Source organism: Ambystoma mexicanum, chromosome 14 (genome assembly GCF_040938575.1).
Source record: "Ambystoma mexicanum isolate Mex_15411 chromosome 14, UKY_AmexF1_1, whole genome shotgun sequence".
Classification (NCBI taxonomy): domain Eukaryota; kingdom Metazoa; phylum Chordata; class Amphibia; order Caudata; family Ambystomatidae; genus Ambystoma; species Ambystoma mexicanum.
The window spans coordinates 113531107-113550537 of NC_090940.1; the positions used below are offsets into that span (position 1 = coordinate 113531107).

The 19431-nt window shown below is 45.4% G+C and overlaps 1 protein-coding gene across 1 annotated transcript in view; it reads right to left on the reverse strand.

The window, feature by feature from the left end:
• SPTB (spectrin beta, erythrocytic) overlaps positions 1 to 19431 on the reverse strand; it is a 524484-nt gene that overhangs the window by 437372 nt on the left and 67681 nt on the right. The gene's annotated exons all lie outside the window — the stretch shown is intronic.

A 19431-nucleotide genomic window follows, 5' to 3' on the forward strand; every position in this document is an offset into this window, starting at 1 on the left:
GCCTACTCCTTCGCCACACCCACTGCAAATCAATGGAGCCATGCATGGAAACATGTGACCACTCCTGTCCACAGGTCCACAGGTACATATTGGTACATTAATCAACCCAATCAACACAACATTCTACAACCTACCTCCAAGCACTGGCCACCCCGTTATGTCCAAGGGACCCAGCCATGTACACAAGGCTTTAGGGGTTTCCAGTCACAACACAACATAGCACTCCACCTGCAAATAGCCTCATCTTCTGTCAAATGCACTCCCCATCCCCAATGGAGTCTGCCTGCATTCACCAAAAAATGATAGGCGCCTCGACAACTGACCACCAATGAAGTATAGGTGAGGACCTGCGTACACATTCCTTCCAAGGGCCTATGTCTCACTGTCCTCCCTAAAGAAAGGATGTGACCAAGCCCTAGGCTCTTGGGTACATAGACGGAGGCCTACGACCTTCGCCCATGCATCCAAATACCGTAGTCCTTCAACACACCCAATGCACATACCAACATCACAGTACTCCCATATATGGCAGCATTGCGTTGCGGCTCTGTTGTCAACACCTCACTCCTTCACCACACCCACTGCAAAGTTGATATGCCCCTCGTCAACTGCCCACCTGATAAAGTATGTAAGAGTACCTGTGTAGAAATTCCTTCCATGTGCCTATGTCTCACTGCCCTACCTAAAGCAAGGCTGTGGGCAAACTCTAGCCTCTTGGGTACATGGGCGGAGGCCTACTGCCTCCGCCCATGCACCCAACAGCCTAGTCCTTCAACACACCCAATCCACATTCCAACATCGCAGTAGTCCCATACATACCAGCATTGCGTAGCAGTTTTGCTGGCAACATCGTACTCCTTCGCCACACCCACTGCAAAGCAATGCAGCCATGCATGGAAACATGTGACCACTTACCTTTCCTGTCCACAGGTACATATTAGTACAGTAATGCACCCAATCAAGGCAACATTCTGTAACCTACTTCCTACTAGACCCCACCCTGTTATGTGCATGGGCCCCAGCCATCCACACAAACCATTAGGGGTTTTGCAGGCACAACACAACATACCACTTCACCTACAAATATCCTCATATTATCTCCAATGCACTCCCCATCCCAATGGAGTCTGCGTGCACTCCCCAAAAAAAGTATACTTGCTTCCACAACTGCCCACCATTATAGTATATGTGCGAACATGCGTACAAAATCCTACCATATACCAATGTCTGACTGTCCTCCCTAAAGCAAGCCTCTGTCCAAGGCATAGGCTCATGGGCACATGGGCCAAGGCCTACAGCCTCTGCCCATACACCCAATACCCTAGTCCTACTACACACCCACGGGAAGGCAATAGAGGGATGCAGGGTAACATTTGCCACAGTGCTTTCCTGACTACAAGTAGGTATGGGTACAGCAACTGACCCAAACAAACATACATCATCACACCTACTTCCAACCAGGGCCCACACTGATGTAGGCAAGAGCCGTAGCCATGCACCCAAGGCAATAGATCCTTTGCAAGTGCTGCCCGCCAATAAAGTGTCTGTCAGTACCGGCATAGAACGTCCACATTGCAAACATGTGATGCACAAAATTTCTTTCCGGTATAAATGTCAACCATTCTCATTATCTTTCCGCCATCTCCAATCCACTACCCATTTCCACGTCACCAGGCAAGGCGTCGCCACTGAAGTTACTCAGTGCCCACCTAACCGCTAAGTACGTCACTGCTCTCCCATGCATTGAGTGATTACATTGCGGCGGTTGGGCCCAAACCGTACGCTCTTGGCTACAAGGTAAAGCCTGCTACCTCTGCCCATGCACTGAAAAGGCTACGCCTTATCCACAACCACTTCCATCCAAGCCAAACAAACACGCAACAAAAACGCACTACCTCTAGATAAACACTGGCAGCCATAGTGTAGAGCTAAAAAATAGCCTTTGTTTGCCTCGCCCTCTTTCACCCAGCTGCTCCTGCACACCATGTTGTGCAACGCCTTTCGGCATGCCACTATCCTCCGATACACCATGGCGGCGTTTCGGAAAATCTTTCACGCACAGCACACGTCCCTCCAGCCAACCACCGGCCGCATTCAATGTTCGCTGACATCACAGCGTGCCGCAAGCCAATGACACTGTGCTCCACGGAGCGAGCAGGGAAATTGGTCTGCGGAGCGGATCCAGTTATCACTAAATTTTTGGGACGTACATTTCACTAATTTGCAACAAAAGTACTGATCAGATTCTTACCAAACACACAAAAGCACGCTTTCTGGCCCAAGTCCCCGCTCCTGCCGCAAATTTGGTAAAAATCTGTCTGGCCGTTCAGGCTGTAGCCGTGCGCAAAATGTTTCCCCATTCAGTCTATAGGGGGAAAAAATGTGGGACTCCCCTATAACTTTGCCCCCCCCCCCACTAAACCTCACCCAACTTGGTAAAAAAATTCAGAACCGGCCATATGCTTTTTTTGCAAAGTTTGGTGAGGATTCCTCCAGCGGGAGCGAAGTTATAAGCCGTAGAAAAAGTGCTCTTCCTATGAGTTTAGCAACTTGACCATAACTACACGCCCGCTACTGCAGGCCGTATACTATGCACATATACATATGTTGTGTATATATATATTCAGTGAAAAACGTTATATAAGATACATATATGCAAAGAAAGATATAACTGATTAAAGAGCGTATTTTAAATGGAGATAAAGCTATGATCGTCCTATAAAATACTAACTGTATGTGTGGAAGTCTTAAGCGGGCAGTGCTGGTAAACGCACTGTTTTTGTAAAGTTAGTATTTTTCAAGATGCGCATTTTTTCCCCATGCTAACGTCACATTCGAAATTATTCTTTCAAAATTCTCCTTTTTGTGCGTTAATAAATAATGCACGGAAAGAAGAGCTTGAAGGGAATTCCCGGAAAGTGCTTAAAGGCGTGTCCATCCGATAAATGTATCTCAACGTTTCGCTATCTCCAAAAACAGCTGGGCGAGTCCTCGCGCCATGCCTGGCATGCGGAGTCAAGTGTGACTGAAAACAAAATGGCTTCCGCCTGACACAGGAGCCAAGGCGGGCTGTCCTGCGGAGAGCGCGCCCGTTAGCAAAACTCCCCCACCCACGCCCAGCTTTTAGAACAGCCTCAAATAGATTGTGTGCCTGTAATGCCGGCAGCAGCTGCCTTGGTGCATCTCCGCCCCCCTGACCATTTCATGAGACACGCCAGGGCTCGGAGCTGGAAAGACATGTAGGTCATTTGACGGCATGACTAGCTAATTGAAACGCACTTGTCAATTGACAATAATTCCATTATTGATCATTAAGGTGGTGCTCAATATGAACTGCATTTTAGAATGATAGAGCGTAAACAAAGGATCGCTGTAACACTGAAGTTGTACTCATTTCGGAATCTGCCAGAGGCTGAAAAAAGGCAGGGTAGGCCTAACATTTTACACGTAGATTTGTGCAGCAGATACCGAACCCCCTGATCTAACTTGAAAACTACCCGACGACCGAGCACGCCACAGCAAGGGCCATACCCAATCAGAAACGTTGGCAGAATATACATCTTGTGCTACAACTTGACAGAGCTAGAGTCACGTATGTCCACGTGATAGGTGCATGTATCGCGGCTTGTCTTAGTAGGGTTAAATGCAAATACTAGAAACCATTTTGAAAACCGGCTAAGAGCACACGTTTTTCATTATTTCCAGCATCTTAACTCAGTCCTTGCTTTGTAACCCTGAGCATTTTTCACCTTGGCACCTGTAGTGCCAGAATTATAATGAAAAGGGGAAAACTACAATCCCCAGCATGCAAAATGTTGGTGGCCTAAAATTGAGGAACGGGTAAAGGAGCTCCGGGTGAAAAATATATCAGATGGATTTTGAAAACATTAATTAAGCCATAATGCTACGTTCAGTAGGCCATACTTAGTGGTAGCGGCCCACCGTCCCAGTAATTAGGCCTGATGCAAGCAGGGGTCACCAGCAGGGGGTTTGGGTTAAAAGCATGTGACTTATTGTCAATCATTGTTGAGGCACAAAGTTGAGTCGCCACCCTCCACCCCGCCCATTAGAACCAGCTGCTTTGTATATTTAGATATTGGGAGTAAAATCAGAAGTAGGCTTTTCTGGGAACAGGGTAATTGCAAGGAAGGTTACAGCCTCAGTTATAGCGCAATTTTGCCGCACCACTTCAAGTGGTGAATAGAAAAACTTGCATCCATTTGTTCCCAGCGGAATACACCAAACTAATCAGCTGTCTAGAGTTGCCTTATTGTAGAACCAGCCCTGGCCGCGAAGTGGCCACAAGGTGACCATGGTTCTCTACGAGAAACACTGCAAGAGATAGGATGCCCTGCTGTAGAGGATAGTTTTATCATTTTATGGATGTGAACAAAAAGGCATTGCTTTTTAGTCAAACTTCAACTTCTGCCAATCTGTCATATCTTGCCCCTGGCTGGACAGTGGCATCAGTTTCACCAAATCTTAGGGGTAGGCAAAGGGACATCACACAACCTTTGTCCCCTTGCAGTAATATCACAGACACTGACATCCAGAGCTAGAAATGAACATTATTACACAGAGATCTCAACTCCTGTGGGGTTCAGGAGGAGAGTCAGGCGCGATTGGCGGGGGTTAAGGGTGGGGTCATCATAGGGAAGAGAGGCTTGTAAAAAGTGTAAGAACTCAGGGCTAAAGTAACACTCTGTTTAATAGAGGTGTTTTGAAAAGTATGCACACTACAGAATAAACCAACCAAACTTTAGTTTAAAAAGGCTTGAAAAAACCTTTTCACCTGCAGTGTGAAAGTAAAATAATCCATTCAAGCAAAGTCACACGTGCTACAATGCCACCTAGTAGCCATCACTGAAAGTTTAGCTCCAGTTCAGCACCACATCAGCAAGGCATTGTGGGTATGCAAATTGCTCAAAGGCAGTGTGTTTGCTCCTGGAAACTGCCTTTGTATTACAAGGAAGTGCTACTTTATCAACCAAGAGTGACATTAAAGATGGATTACTTTACTTTTACATTTCAGGTGAAAGGTTTTATTTCAAACCTTTTTTCAACCCACCATAACTTTGTTGGTGTTTTATGAACATGCCCCAGTGCTCCAACAACAAGATATGAGAAGGTGGTGGTGTTCTCGGATTCATTAAGTGGGTTGCAGGCAATCGTGGCAGGGGATGGTGATAGGAAGGATGTGATTTTGGACATCAGGAGGAAGATTGATCAGTGTGTGCGTGGGGGAAAGGATTTGGAGTTGCCGTGGGTCCCCAGTCACAGTGGCATTTTGGGTAATGAGTTGGTGGATCTGGCGGCGGGTGAAGGTATGAGGAGGGGAACGGTTGATGTGAGGTTGCCTTTGAGTGTGGATGAGTTGAAGGCTGTGGTGGTGAGACAGGTCATGGATGAGTGGCAGGAGAGGTGGGTGAGTGGGGTGAAGGGCAGGTGGATGTTTGGTGTCCGAGGGAAAGTGTCGGTGAAGGTGGACGCGGGAAGTCTGGAATGGAGGAGGGGGGAGGAGGTGATGCTGAATCGGTTGAGGATAGGGCATGTGGGGCTGAATGACTGTCTGCATCGAGTGGGGAAGCGTGAGTCGAGGGACTGTGCAGTGTGTGGGGTGCCTGAGACTGTGGGACATTTTTTGCTTAGATGTGAGAGACATGTTGTGGAGAGAGAATTGATGAGGGTTCGGTTGTCTGCGCTGGGTGTGGCTGAGATGAGTGGTAAGGCTTTGCTGGGAGGTGACGGGGTGAGAGGCAAGAGGAGGAGAAGTGTGTTGTTGGATTTTGTGAGACAGACGGGGCGGTGGGAGGAGTTGTGAGTTTATGTGGGCTATGTGTTGATTGGTGGGTTGGTGCACATCATCCTATTGGATGGGGAAGCGCCTGCGTGGGTCCGCCCACGCATTCAGTAATTTAGAAGAAGAAGAAGAAGACTGTCAAAACTAGAGTGCACGTATGATCTCTAATACAAGTGAAACCAGGTATGTAGTTGCCTGGCAGTCTTGAGAAAAGTGTATCTTGGGTTGATAAGCTACATGTAAAGTAGCACTATCCTGAAAGACAGAGACAATTTACTGGAGCAAATGGCTTGAATGTGGGCTAATGTGCATACCCACAATGCCTTGCAAATGTGGCTCCAAGATGGATGGGAACTTCCAGCAATGTCTACTGTTGTGGCATAGTGACCTGGCTCAAATTGATTATTTTACACATACATATCCCTGAAAACACTTTGTTAAAGGGACGTTATGGTTAAGCTGCACTAAAAAAAAAACTATGAAATTCAATGAAAAAACGTTGTTAAAAAGGACATGATGGTTACAAGTAAAACTGAAAAACCTCAGAAATTTGCCAGTTATGGTAAGCTAAGCAAATGGAGCTGCTTAGTAGGGAGCTGCTTAGTAGGGAGCTGCCCTTTGCCTCGGGCCCTTAGCCAATGGCTGCCCGGGCAAGGCTACCTTGGCCGAGCCACTGAAGAGGCAGAGTTCTGGTCATGTGCAGCAGCACAGACCCCATCAGGGCACCCAGTTGGCGGGATGAAAGGATGCAGGGAGGAGGGTGAGGGAAGAGGCTGGAGAGGAACACAAGGCGGCAGAGGCACAGCAAGAAGAAGCAGGAGAAAAAATATATATAAAGACGGCAAAAAAGGGGGAAGCTTACAGTGCAGGTGAAGTGGCCCTGCAGGCCCAGAGCAAAAGAAGGCCTGGGGCAGTTGCAACATGGAGGCGGCAGAGAGAGAACACAAGAAGAAGGAGAACAAAATAAATATATAGATGGGCAAAAAGAGGGGTGTTCTACCATGCAGGTGGAGTGTCCCTGCAAGCCCACAGCAAAAGAAGGCCTTGGTCAACTGAAACACCGAGGCAGGAGGGGGAGAATAAAGGAAGAAGGAGAAAAGAATAATATATAAAGACAGGCAAAAAGGGGGGAAAGCCTTACTGTGCAGCTGGTGGAGTGTCCCTGTAGGCCCAGAGCAAGAGAAGGCCCTTGTCCCTAGTCAAACCCCACCTTTTCCTCTTGATTGTGATGTAACACAATCCCAATATGGTATTTGACACAAAGTTAACACACTGGGCTCCACGGGTCACAGGCCGAACACATAAACTGGCTGTATATTCCCTCTTTCAGGCTTCTAGAGGCACAAGCCTGATATGTTAATGATATGTTATGTTATGTTAGCAAAGCTTAGTATAGCACACATATTTCCCGAGGGTTTCTTGGCGCTGTAATGGAACACCATGCGAGTTGACGAAAGAGAGGGCCAGTGAACGAGCAATTGAGAACTATATCAATTAATATGGGTAAAGAACGTTTTTTAGAGCCTTGCAGAATTTAGAATGTTCATCAATGAGCCTAAGGACCAAAGGCAAGGAGTTCCAGAGCTGAGGTCCTGCCACAGAGAACACCCAGCCCCCAACCGTGATTTTCTTAGTCTGAGATACACTGAGGAGGTGATGGCCAGCAGAGCTCAGAGCCCTGCCAACAACATACGGAATAAGATTCTTGCGCAGATACAAGGCCCAATGGTCATGTAATGCCAGATGAATGAGACATGGAGCCTTAAACTTCACCCTGCCGTCCACAGGAAGCCAATGGAGTTTATTCAAACCTGGGGAAGCATGTGCAAATATGGAGAGGCCTGCTACCACCTGGGCCGCTGTATTTTGTATGACTTGTAGTCTCTGAAGATGGTATTTAGGCTGGTCCAGTGGTGTGGCATGACAATAGTCCAAAATGCCTATAACTGCTCAAGCAACCACCAGGCCTTCATATCGTCAGGAATGAATGCCATCTGTTTTTATAAGGTTCTCAGCTTCAAGAAGCCAGAGCTGCATCGGCCACTAATCTGTGGATCTAGAGAAAGGGTGGCAGAAATCTTAATCCTCAGATTTTTTATTGATTCGACAGGAGCGGGGAGAGCACCCAGAGATGGAGGCCAAAAATCAGTGGTCCATACAGACTGGGCAGATGGATGGCTGACCACAAGTACCTCCGTCTTATCTCCATTAAGTTTGAGCCGGTTTTGGCTCATCCAGGCGCCAATGTCTGCTAAACACCCTTGCAAAGGTGATGCCACTTCCTTGAGATTAAGATTGACTTGAAGGATAAAATGGGTGTTATCAAAATATGCATAAAATTGGCAGCCATGATTCTGTTTCAGGTCAGCCAGGGGGCGGACATTAATGTTAAAGAGCAGGGGTAAGATTGCAGATCCTTGATGGAATCCACAGGACCAGACCGAAGGTCTTGATCTGACCTGATCTGAACGGGGTAAGTGATAATGTTTGGGAGTGATCAGATAAAATAATTGAAACCACTCAAGAGCTGTGCCAGTAACTACAGCCTGACACATGATAGTATGACCAATAGTGTGAAACACTGCAGAGAGATCTAAAAGGATATGGAACGCCCAATTGGTGAGGATGTAAGATTGAAGCTTCCATAAGAAAGGTATGTAGGATTGTGCTACCACTGATCTTGTAAAGGGACTGTCCTGACATACCGAGCTTCAACTGGACTGCACATACAATGACTGACACCTAACCAACCCCTCCTGCCTTCACGAGAGCACACTAACAGTGTGGGCTGTTTTTTTGTTTCTTTTCCCTGCTCTACAGTTTCACTGATCCCTGCCCCACTTAACACAATGTACCATTTAGACCTTGAAGACTGCAATGTGTGTGGGAGTTGAACATCCAATACATGCCTTTCTGAGCAAAACTACAAATCAGGTACAGAGAGGCACAGATAACGGGGCATCTGCAGGAGGGGCTATGTAAGCTGTACTGCTGTGATGTTTTTCAAATGTTTCATTTAATCTCCGCCCGAGCAAGTGGAGACATTCAATGAAAGCTCACAAATATCCAAAATAAATGACTTCAGTAACCTAATTAAGGTATCGACTCATCGTTTTCTTCTGGATCAACATTCTATATACATGCATATACTATGCCTTTGTCTCTATGGCGTTTCAGAAAATGACTTTTCTTAATAACCCTTGAACACTTGCACTAAAAAGTCTTTCGAGCATGTGCATGCAGAATTTCTGATTTCTGCATTAACGACTTCAGAGTTTAAATTTGTTTTACTTTGATCGCATTCTTAACAGCTTTTAACATGGGGTTGTCAATAGGAAAAAAAAGTAATTTTCGGGCCAAAATTCTTAAAATTGTGCGCTTCGAATGTTCTCATTTTTTACAGGCACCTAGAATTTATCTGTAATTTGCACACTGAAGAAACATTTTGAAAATCGACTTGGTCAATTTTGAGACATTAACGTTTGAAATATATCTCTTATATGGTGCATGCGCAGAATGAATGATCCTTTTTTATATGAACTGTACAGAGAGAGTTTGAGTTTTACAGTATGTACATTACACAATTAACATCTCCTAAAAACTCACATCAAATGCAAGCCTCTGCTGATTTTAATGAGTTTTAAGGTGATGGAATAAATGTACACTTTCCATATGAATTATATACTGAGCATGCACCTACGACACATGCTTCTATGACACATGGTCCTACCACAGAGACCCTTACAACACACACTCTAATAAAACACACTGCTATAACACATGCTTCTGTGGCAAGTGCTCTTGCAACACATGCTGCTATAACAAGAGCTCCTAAAACACACACTCCCATCATACATGTTACTATGGCACATGCACCTGCTACAGATTCACCTACTGCACATAACATGTGGAAATACGCACATGCTCCCACGATGCATGCACCTATGACACACACTCATACTACACATGTTCCTACGATGCACACTCTTGGGAAATCCACTCCTATGACACAATCCTACAAGGATCTATGTACCCCGTGCAGTTACTGATACTTTTTAGGACTACTAAAGTACGATCACTCGTATGTAGGGTACTGGGCTTTTATATTTAAATATGGTGGCTCTATTTAACAGAGACGCTACTGATCATCTCTTTGCCACCTCATTACATGAAAAAGGAAAAAAGAGGCAGAGCTTGCCACTCGGCTTGTTTCTAAAATATGAGGAAGCTAATGCAAATGGAGTTTTACCTTGCCTGACGAAGCTAGAGTGACGTGTGGAACGTGTGGCGTTTTCCACCCGGATGGGTGAGTTTGCATACCACCTGGTCTGCCCAGATTGGTTACCAACTGTATTGTTGTTTTGATATTTTGAGTGTAGCCTGCTCAAGCCCAGCAGCAGCAGCTACTAATAGAGGCAGAGTGTGTTTTTTGGCTTAAAACTGTTTTTCTGAGATGTATATATATCACTAACAAAAACATTGTTAAAGGGACGTTATGTAACCATAACGTCCCAGTACAATGTTTTTCCATAGAATTTCATAGGTTTTTCCTAGTGCAACTTAACCATAATGTCCCTTTAACAATGTTTTTGTTAGTGAATTTAATAGGTTTTTAGTAGGGCACTGTAAGCAGAAGGTTGCTTTAGCATAGAGTTTTCTGTAAAGAGGATACATATTTGGTACAGCAACATAACCATAACGTCTCATTAACAACGGTTCATTACTGAGTCCTGGGCTGCCCTCATGAAAAACGTGTGGAAAGAGCAAATTGTCTGGTATATTTATCCATTTCCGTTACCCCTTACTTTTCCAAATAGTGTTGCTGTATCGTACCAATTACAGATGCACATAGTGAATGTTGTTTAGCGTGTCAGTAGGCTCTCTTTTTGTATTAACAGTGCATGATAAATCTGTGCCACACACTGGTGGCCGAGATGACTACAGATGAGCAATATGGATATTTCTTGGCGTATGTGCAATCACACTGAAAGTATCCATATGACTCCATTAGTGGGCGCATGTCCGCATCTTCAAATTCACTTTTAAGTAGTTGTGTAAGCGCACGTGTTTCCGTTCCACACCTAGACCCATGCATAGGTCATCCACTGTATACTGGTAACAGTGCCCATGTCACCAGCCCTACGGATTCATGTAGTAGGCTACTGCATTTAAAGTAGTGTTGTCGACTTAGTGGGTGGCTATGCAAACCTACCAATGTGTGGCGAACGTACTCCTAACTGTAAAACATCCGCTAGTAAACAAGGAACAGCAACCTGCAGTGTCAGGTGGGCGTGTTAAATGCCGCATTGCTTTGATTTATATGCTGCTTGCCTTACCATGACCCGTGAAACAGATACATTGTGTCTACACTCAGCAGTGCGCTGGAAAGTATGAAGAGGTCACCTGCCGGTCGTACAGTTGAAGACAACATATAACTGCAGGTGGGACAGTTTGTACTAAATCTGAAAAATGGCAAAGCTGGTGCACCTTCCTCACGCACATACTAGTGCATGTGAAGGCAAGTAAGTAAACAGCAGAATATGCAGAGCACAAACAACATTATTGGTGGTTAGAAAAGCGCTGTAGCTGCCTGGGTCGCACACATTAAATGGCTTCCTGTTGCACGTAAAGAGGCTGTGTTTTGCGTTGTTGTAGAAAAGCTTTTATTCCAGAATGTGTGTATATCCGTTAATGCTACCCCTAACACTAATGGCTTAGCATTAAGTGTTTGTACTGCATGTGACGACAACTGAAGTGAAAGCACAAGGGACCAGTGGACAGGCTACCGGCCTTCCAACAATTACGTACAGTACTTTCATGTACACCATTTCCCACATCTGCTGCAGCCAACAAGAGGGGCACTCCTGTAGGGCAGCGCAGTTGTAAAAGAACCTTTTCAAACCATATTCTGCACTACAGACCCTTACCCGGCAAAGGGCATTGTATTGTGCATTTACTTCAATGCACTACAGTACAGAGGGAAGGTACTTGGAAGAGCGTGGGGGCGGTCCTCATGGGAGCATTAAAATGACTGGCGCCTATGTACGTGAGGGCCACCCAATAGTTCTGTCACCCGGCAGTCCCCCATTCCTTCTGTGGCATTTGTGATAACACCATAATAAATGAAAATAAAGTGGGAAAGGAAAAAAGGTACATAAAGAAAGCACCTTTCACAGATCAACAACGCAACTGCCAATGCAAACATGCAGGGCGGGAGGCAGGGGAGTGTGTTAAACACTGCAGTTCAATTGGTTACAAAGGGGGTTGCTGCACAAAGAGGTTTTTTGACGTGTTGCAGAGTGTTTTCCAGAGAGGCACAATGCAACACTAACTACTAAAAAATATAACTACTTTCAAGAAGTGCACAAAGCCAATGTAGATGGGGTGTGCAAAAATCGGGATGGCTGGCGTAGTAAGGAGAACGTTATAGCTGTCCAAAAGTGTTCGTGCTGTGAAACAGGGTCGGACTGGGACAAGAAATAGGCCCGGACACCCAAAAAAAAGTGGCCCACCCCCTGCCTCAAAAAAGTGGCACACCCCTCGCATCATGACCCTTGACCTCTGATAACATCAACGGAAGTGATGTCATTTGACCCCACCCAAAAGTGACATCCCGGGAAGTGATGAAACATGACCTTTCACCCCTTGACAAAACAGGAAATGGCATCAAAGATTATTGTTTCTAAGTACACTACGAACAATATGGTTAGGATTTCACTAATGTGATATACATTTCATACAAGAATGGATCACCATATGTATCATTAATATCTGTGTTTATAGATCCATATTGTCAAATTACTGTGAATGCAAGCAGACGTCCAAGGCCAAATGAAAATATGTTATTGTATAGCACTTACACGTAAGTAATTTTTTATAGAACAAATATGCATACAACATCACCCAGCCTGTGTTGGTACTTGTTTATCGACCTAAGAAGTATGAAAGGCTGAGATGGCCTTGCTGGGATTCGAACCTGCAGATCATACACACATCGCAGCAGTGAGTGCTCAACCCACTGAGCTATCATATCAGCTATAGTAAAATGAGCAATTATTCTGTAGTGGATACCATTAAACTGGTAACAGATTTAACAGCAGACCAGTTAAGTTCATCTGCAGGTCTGGTGCAAAGTTGGCCGCATGTCAAGCCTGCAAGCATCTACTTTCAGGCTTCAGAGGTGGGCAAAAAAGGGAAAGCAGCGCACTCACAGGACATCCCATACTCTGAGCACTCATTACCTCATACATGCAAACAAACATCCCGAACAGCATGCCAGGGAAATGGGAAAGATAGACACAGGCCTCATTACAAGTTCTGCGGTAGACTTGCCGGTAAAACCGGCAGGCTGCCGCCGAACGTGCGATTTTTCCAGTGCCCAGGAATGGGCAATTACCGGGTTATTACAACCCCAGCAGACCCGGTAATTGCCCATTCCCGGGCGCCGGAAAATGTTCTTCCCCATTCCGATTTGAGCCCATTCTTCCCCATTCCTGAATGGTGCCGGTGCATCCGACATGGTCCGACATGCTTTGCTCACAGGTGCCGGTACGCCCACCAGGTCAGACCTGGCGGGCAAAAAGGCACCCGCGAGCAGAACTCATAGTTTTCCGGTACGGTAACAACAGTACTGACAAGCTTACCGGTACTGTTGTTACTGTACCAGCAAACTTGTAATGAGGCCCATTACAACAAAGCATTCATTGTGGCACAATGAAGTCAATGGCCATTGATGTGCTATGGTCAAATATTTCTACACTGTACAGAAGCTATTAGGCACAAGTATTTTGTCAAGTGACCGAGGTCACCGAGATGGAATGTCTTGTGATGATCGTAACAGAGACAACAGCAACAAAAAAAAACATGCTATTACTGCAACTTGCAAAAGGCAAAATACATAGTCCGGAATGGATGCTTATTCTACTCTAAAATTGGTAGTTTATCACTAAAATCACTAATACATATTTTATCATTAATACAACAGCACAGCCACTCCAGGGGGTACCATGCTCCTGGAGTGGCGGCACAGTGACAGCCGCCGGCCCGTCGGCAGCCCCGGCCCCCAACTTTGCATGCTGCAGCAGCATGTGAATGATGCATGCATCATAATTTATGATGCACAAATCATGCATGCATGCAAATAAATCAAAGCAAGGTACCTTGCTTTGATGAATTATGCTGTTGCAGGTGTTATTTATTTCACATTTTATTTTTCAAAACTGGCCCAAGCTTGGGCAGAAACCGGCCCCCACTCCCTAGGGACGATTTTGGCCCGGCCATGGGCTGAAAGGCTGAGGGTCCAATCCGACACTGGAAACGTCATATTTCCATGGGCGAAGTATGCCATTGGCACATGTCGAACAGAGGCACAAATACACTTCTTTGCAAAGTACAGCGCTGTCTGCATTCACAGACAAAACAGAAAATGATGCTGCTACATCGGTGGCTGCATAATGCAATAGAAACGTATGCAGGAGATCGGAAACAAATGCATGAACTGGTGTAGTGGCTCCTTAATTGCAAACGGCACTGAAGCTCGTGTAACATGCTGTCGAATTTTCTCTGCACAATGAACAACAGTAATATCGTCATGATTGCCTGTCACCAAAGTGTCACACAGAGAAACCAAAATCAGGCACTTCATTGTAGCTACTCCATAGCACAAAACATGCACGTGATAGATTGCAAAACCGTACCCTCTGCATTTCTGTCGACAAATACAATGTGTAGCACAGTCTGCCCATACACAACACACCCACAAGCTTTATAGGCCAATCCCGTAGCCTCTGCAGGCCCATTTTATGGGCGTCATCTGCAAAAGGGGCATGTGGAACACATGCCACCCTGCAACTATCGCGATATTTGTGAAATTTATGTGCGGCAGTGGGGGAATAACTGTCAACCAGGGGAGCGGACGTTGTTAGTTGTGGTGGCTCTTAAAAGAACCTTTGGGGTTTACTTTTTTATTTTTATTTTCTTTGTTTTAAACGTACTACCCTAGTAACAGTTTTGTTGCGGTTTCCATATGTAAATGTGTGTTTTCAACGTCAGTTCACATTCCTACAATAGGGTCTTCACTGAAGTGAGTAGATTGTTAAAGAACATTTCATTGTCACTGTGCGACAAAGACATGCCATCTGCCTTGAAAAGGTGTATGTATCGCGAATCAATGTTCTCATTCTCACAGGAGAACATCCCAGCAGCACTCCGGAAGTCACACATGCTTCTGTTGATGAGACCCCTTCCAACCTCTGGCTGCCGACAGCAAACAGTGGAGTCCTTACACACTGTTCTTGGGGGTATACATGAGAAAAGCACCTTGGCAGTAGGAACAATGCGCTGCACTGCTTTCATCTTAATCTTCAGGTGACGGAACACACAGGAACAAGGCATGTAACCCATAAAGATGGCTCCAAAGTGCACTATCGCAACATGTAGAGTTGTCAAAGAGGCCACGCGTCGACATTCTACAAGCAGTCCGCTGAAACAGCATGATTCCACACTGCACCACAAAGCGTCCACTCCCTCCAAACCAAAATTGGCAGACAAGTCTTCTTGGAGGGCATGCACGCAGAGATCTTCCACAAAGCCATCACCCACGACGAAAACTGTGCGTCTTGCCATGTTTGCCAGCCAAAGTACACAAAGTAATGGCAAAAGTGAATGGCGCCCTTTCCTGTGACGTACACCCTATGCACCTGATTGTGAAAAGGCGAAAGTTCCATTTCCATTGGTCAGTATGCTGAGATGAGCAGAATGTAGCACGTGCCTTTCTCCAAGTGCCGCAAGGGATGTGCCCCAGTAAAGCAGGAGTCTTTCTTCCTATTGGCGTGCTTTCCTGTGACACACACCCTGAGCACGACCTGATAGCACAATCGCTACAGTCCCATTTCCATAGGTCAGCATGGTGAGAAGCGCTGAATGTGGCATGTGTGGGTCCCCAAGTACGTCGAGGGCCGGGCCCGAGTGAAGCACAAGTTCCTCTTCCTATTGCCGCACACCCTAAGTATCTGATGGGACAATCCCCATAGCTCCATTTACTTGGCCGCCACCTTCAAAATCCCTGGATGTGGCTTTTGTACTGCGTGCGGGCGTGGAGGAATAACTTGCAACCAGAGTAGGGGGAGCTAGCGGTAAGGGGCTACTCTTACAAGAGCCTGATGGTTTTTATTTTTTTTTGCTGCTTCTACAAAAACACCTTTTTTCGGTTTTTATTAGCTTTTGTATTTTCTTATGCTCACATTAGTGCAATAAACTGTTCACCGCAACCTGTAGACGAGCAAACAAAACTGCATTGCCAATGGGTGACAATGAAATGTAATTTTCTTTGAGAAACTCTGCATGTGCACAACTAACGAGTTCATTGTTGCAGAAGAACATTGCACGAGCGGACAAAAAAGTGTACATGCTTCTGTTGATGATACGCCTTAATGCGTCTGTCTCGGAGCAACATCCATGAGTATTGGGCCATGCTCTTCAAGGTATTATGGATGAGAAAAGCACCTTGGCGGTCGGAAAAAGCGTCCGCACCACATCCAGCAATCTCCTCAGTCTAAGGAATAAAACTAAGCAAGGCGGGTAACTCATATACATGCCGCCGTAATGGAGGACGATAACATGTAGTACTGGAAAAGTAGCGACGTCTTTGCAAAGGGCATGCATATTGGTCGAAATAGCACTCATACACAGCGTTGTACAATGCTTCCACTCCTCGCAAACCAACATTTCTGTCAAAGTGTCTTTGCAGAGCATAGTTCTGCAGATCTATGACAAAGGGATCACCTACAGTGAACACAATGCAGGTCGCCATGTCAGCCACCCTCAGTACGCTGAGTATAATGTACAACAGTTTCACCTCCCCTTCCTGTTAACCGCACCCACACTACCTGATTGGCTAATCCCCACATTGCCATGGCAATTGGCCAAGGTGTTGTAAATCGCAGATTTTGGCATGTGCGCCTCCCAAAGTAGCACAAGGGCAGCACCCCTGTAAAACTGGAGCAGTACTTCTTCACTTTGCACTATCTTGTGTGCACCTCTACTTCATTGGGTTACGCGTAAATAGGCACACACACATCCACCAATTGCTTCGAAGCCGCCATCACCCAACATGGTCACTCCTGTACAACAGTTCAAATGTACCATAACACATTTACAGTACAAATGTTGTGTCATTCCAAGCACGTCCACTACACAGTTCGATGACTGTATGCATGATTTCTCCATCCGCATGCATCCACATAGCCACCCAGGATGTGGCATGTGTACTCCTGAAAGTACTGCGTAATCCACTTCCTTTTTGGGTTAAAGAGCAGAATAATTGTAGGATAACCCAACGTCGTAAAACCAATGATCTATTAAAGATCTCCGGTAAAGAGCTTAAAGCTGCCTTCACACGAATTGATCAGCCTCTGTCTTGTGAACAATGTTTTAATAAAGGTACAGAGATTATGGATGCAATGTGCAAAGAGTAGGCTCCTTTACAACAAGTAAAACCCAGGGAAGGGGCCAACCTCTGGTTCTCCCCAGATCTCGGTAAAACAAGGAGATTGTTGAGATCCTGCGAGAAGAAATGGCGGAAGAGGCAAACTGGTGCTAATCTGGAACAGACAAAAATGACTCAGAGAACATACAGGAAAGCCATTTTTTAGGCTAAATCTGAATTTATTATGAGTAAGATGGAGAAAGCCATTAATACACCATGGGAACTGTATTCGGTGATTGCTGAATTTGAAGAGCCGAACTGTGCATCTGCAGTGGAGGAAGCATCACAAACACAGGCAGATGCATTTAATAACTATTTTATGGAAAAAATAGATCTGATTAGAGAAGAGATTGCCCATGCTGCCTGTATAGAGCCAGAGGATTTGCTGGTCGAGACTAAGGCTGCTAATGTAGAGAGCCCTCTGGCGTATAAGCCTTTTAATTTTACGGAAGTCTCAGAGGAGACGTATGTTCCTTACCCACTAACCAGAAAGTTACAATTGATGTGCTATTTGCAATCCTTTCACTGGTAGCCAAGCGGGTAGCTACGGATATTGCCCCATTTGTGACAGATTTTGTTAATAAATCTCTTTCCACAGGTATAGTTCCAGCCAACCTGAAGAAGGCAGTGATTACCCCATTGCTAAAAAAAAGCAAATTTAGATCCAAAGATTTTGATGAATTATAGACCAGTGGGAGGATTACCAAGGCTAGCGAAGATCCTGGAAAAAATAGTCACGTCCCAGTTACAGGACTACGTGGAACTGGAGAAATGACTGGATCCTCTCCAATCAGGTTTTCGAGCAGGATTTGGGACAGAGGCCGCCTAATTGACTGTTTGGGATGATCTTTTAGAGACTGCAGATCAGGGGGACATGTCATTGTAGATTATGTTGGACCTGTCTGCTGCTTTTGACACCTTAAACCATAAGATCCTGCTGAGGTGGCTTGGGGAGGCTGGAAGGATCTCGAAACAGGCTAAAAAATGGTTTGAATAATTTCTAATTGAAAGGGTACAGAGAGTTAAGTTGGGGGATTATCTGTTGGATTCCTTCTCACAGTTGTGTGGGGTTTCCCAGGGTTCTTCACTCTCCCGACTCCTCTTTAATCTATATATTAAACCTCTCATGGACATACTGAGGAAACATCAGGTAAAATTCCATTCTTATGCAGGTGTTCCTGAGAGTAGAGAGATCAGAGGAGACCTTTGAGTTGGTGGAACGGTGCCTAAAGGAGGTACAAGCCTGGATGTGTTCCAATCAGCTGTTGCTTAATGCTAGCAAAACGGAGGTTGCATTGTTTGGTTCAAAATATCAGTTGCAAAAGAATATGAAGAACTTATCACCATGTTTCCTGGGCTCGCGATTGGAGTTCTCCCAGAAAATAAAGAATTTGGGATGTATCTGGGAGGACAACATGGGATGTGGAGCACAGGTTGGTGTTAAGGTGCAGTCTGTGTTCCACACCCTACGAATGCTCAGATGGATCCGGCCGTTCATAACAGAAAAGGACCGAGCAACAGTCATAAGGACTCCCTTCCAACTCAAGATTGGATTATGGAAATGCACTGTTGACGGGAATACCAGGATTCCAGCTATGAAGACTGCAAGTAGCGCTAAACGCGGCAGTCAGACTGGTATTTACAGTGACAACATCATCTCCCATCTCCAACCTATGGAGATCCCTACACTGGCTGGTGGTGAAAGAGGGCATGGAGTTGAAGATCCTCTGTATCATGTTTAAATGCTTAAATCAGACAGCTCCAAGCTACTTGTCGGATAAAATCCTGTCCTACATCCCAGCTTGCCAGCTATGATCCAGTGACAAGAACGTGTTGAAAGTACCACAGTCTAGATATGTAAGCAAAGGGGACAGAAGATTCAGTGTCTACGGACCAAGCCTCTGGAACAAACTTCAGAGAACCACTCGAGAAAGTAAAACCCTTACGGAATTCCCTAAAGCCGTAAAGACTTATCTATTCTGCTGAGAGAATATCATCTGGTATAACTACTGAATTGTGTATGACTGTCTCTGTCAGAATAGAGCTCGGAAGAAGCCTTGTTGCTTTCTGTCTCTCACATCAGCGCCCTGTTAGGCAGAAACCTGTGCAGTTCCCTTAGGGACCACCGCAAAAAGTTTAAGACTAC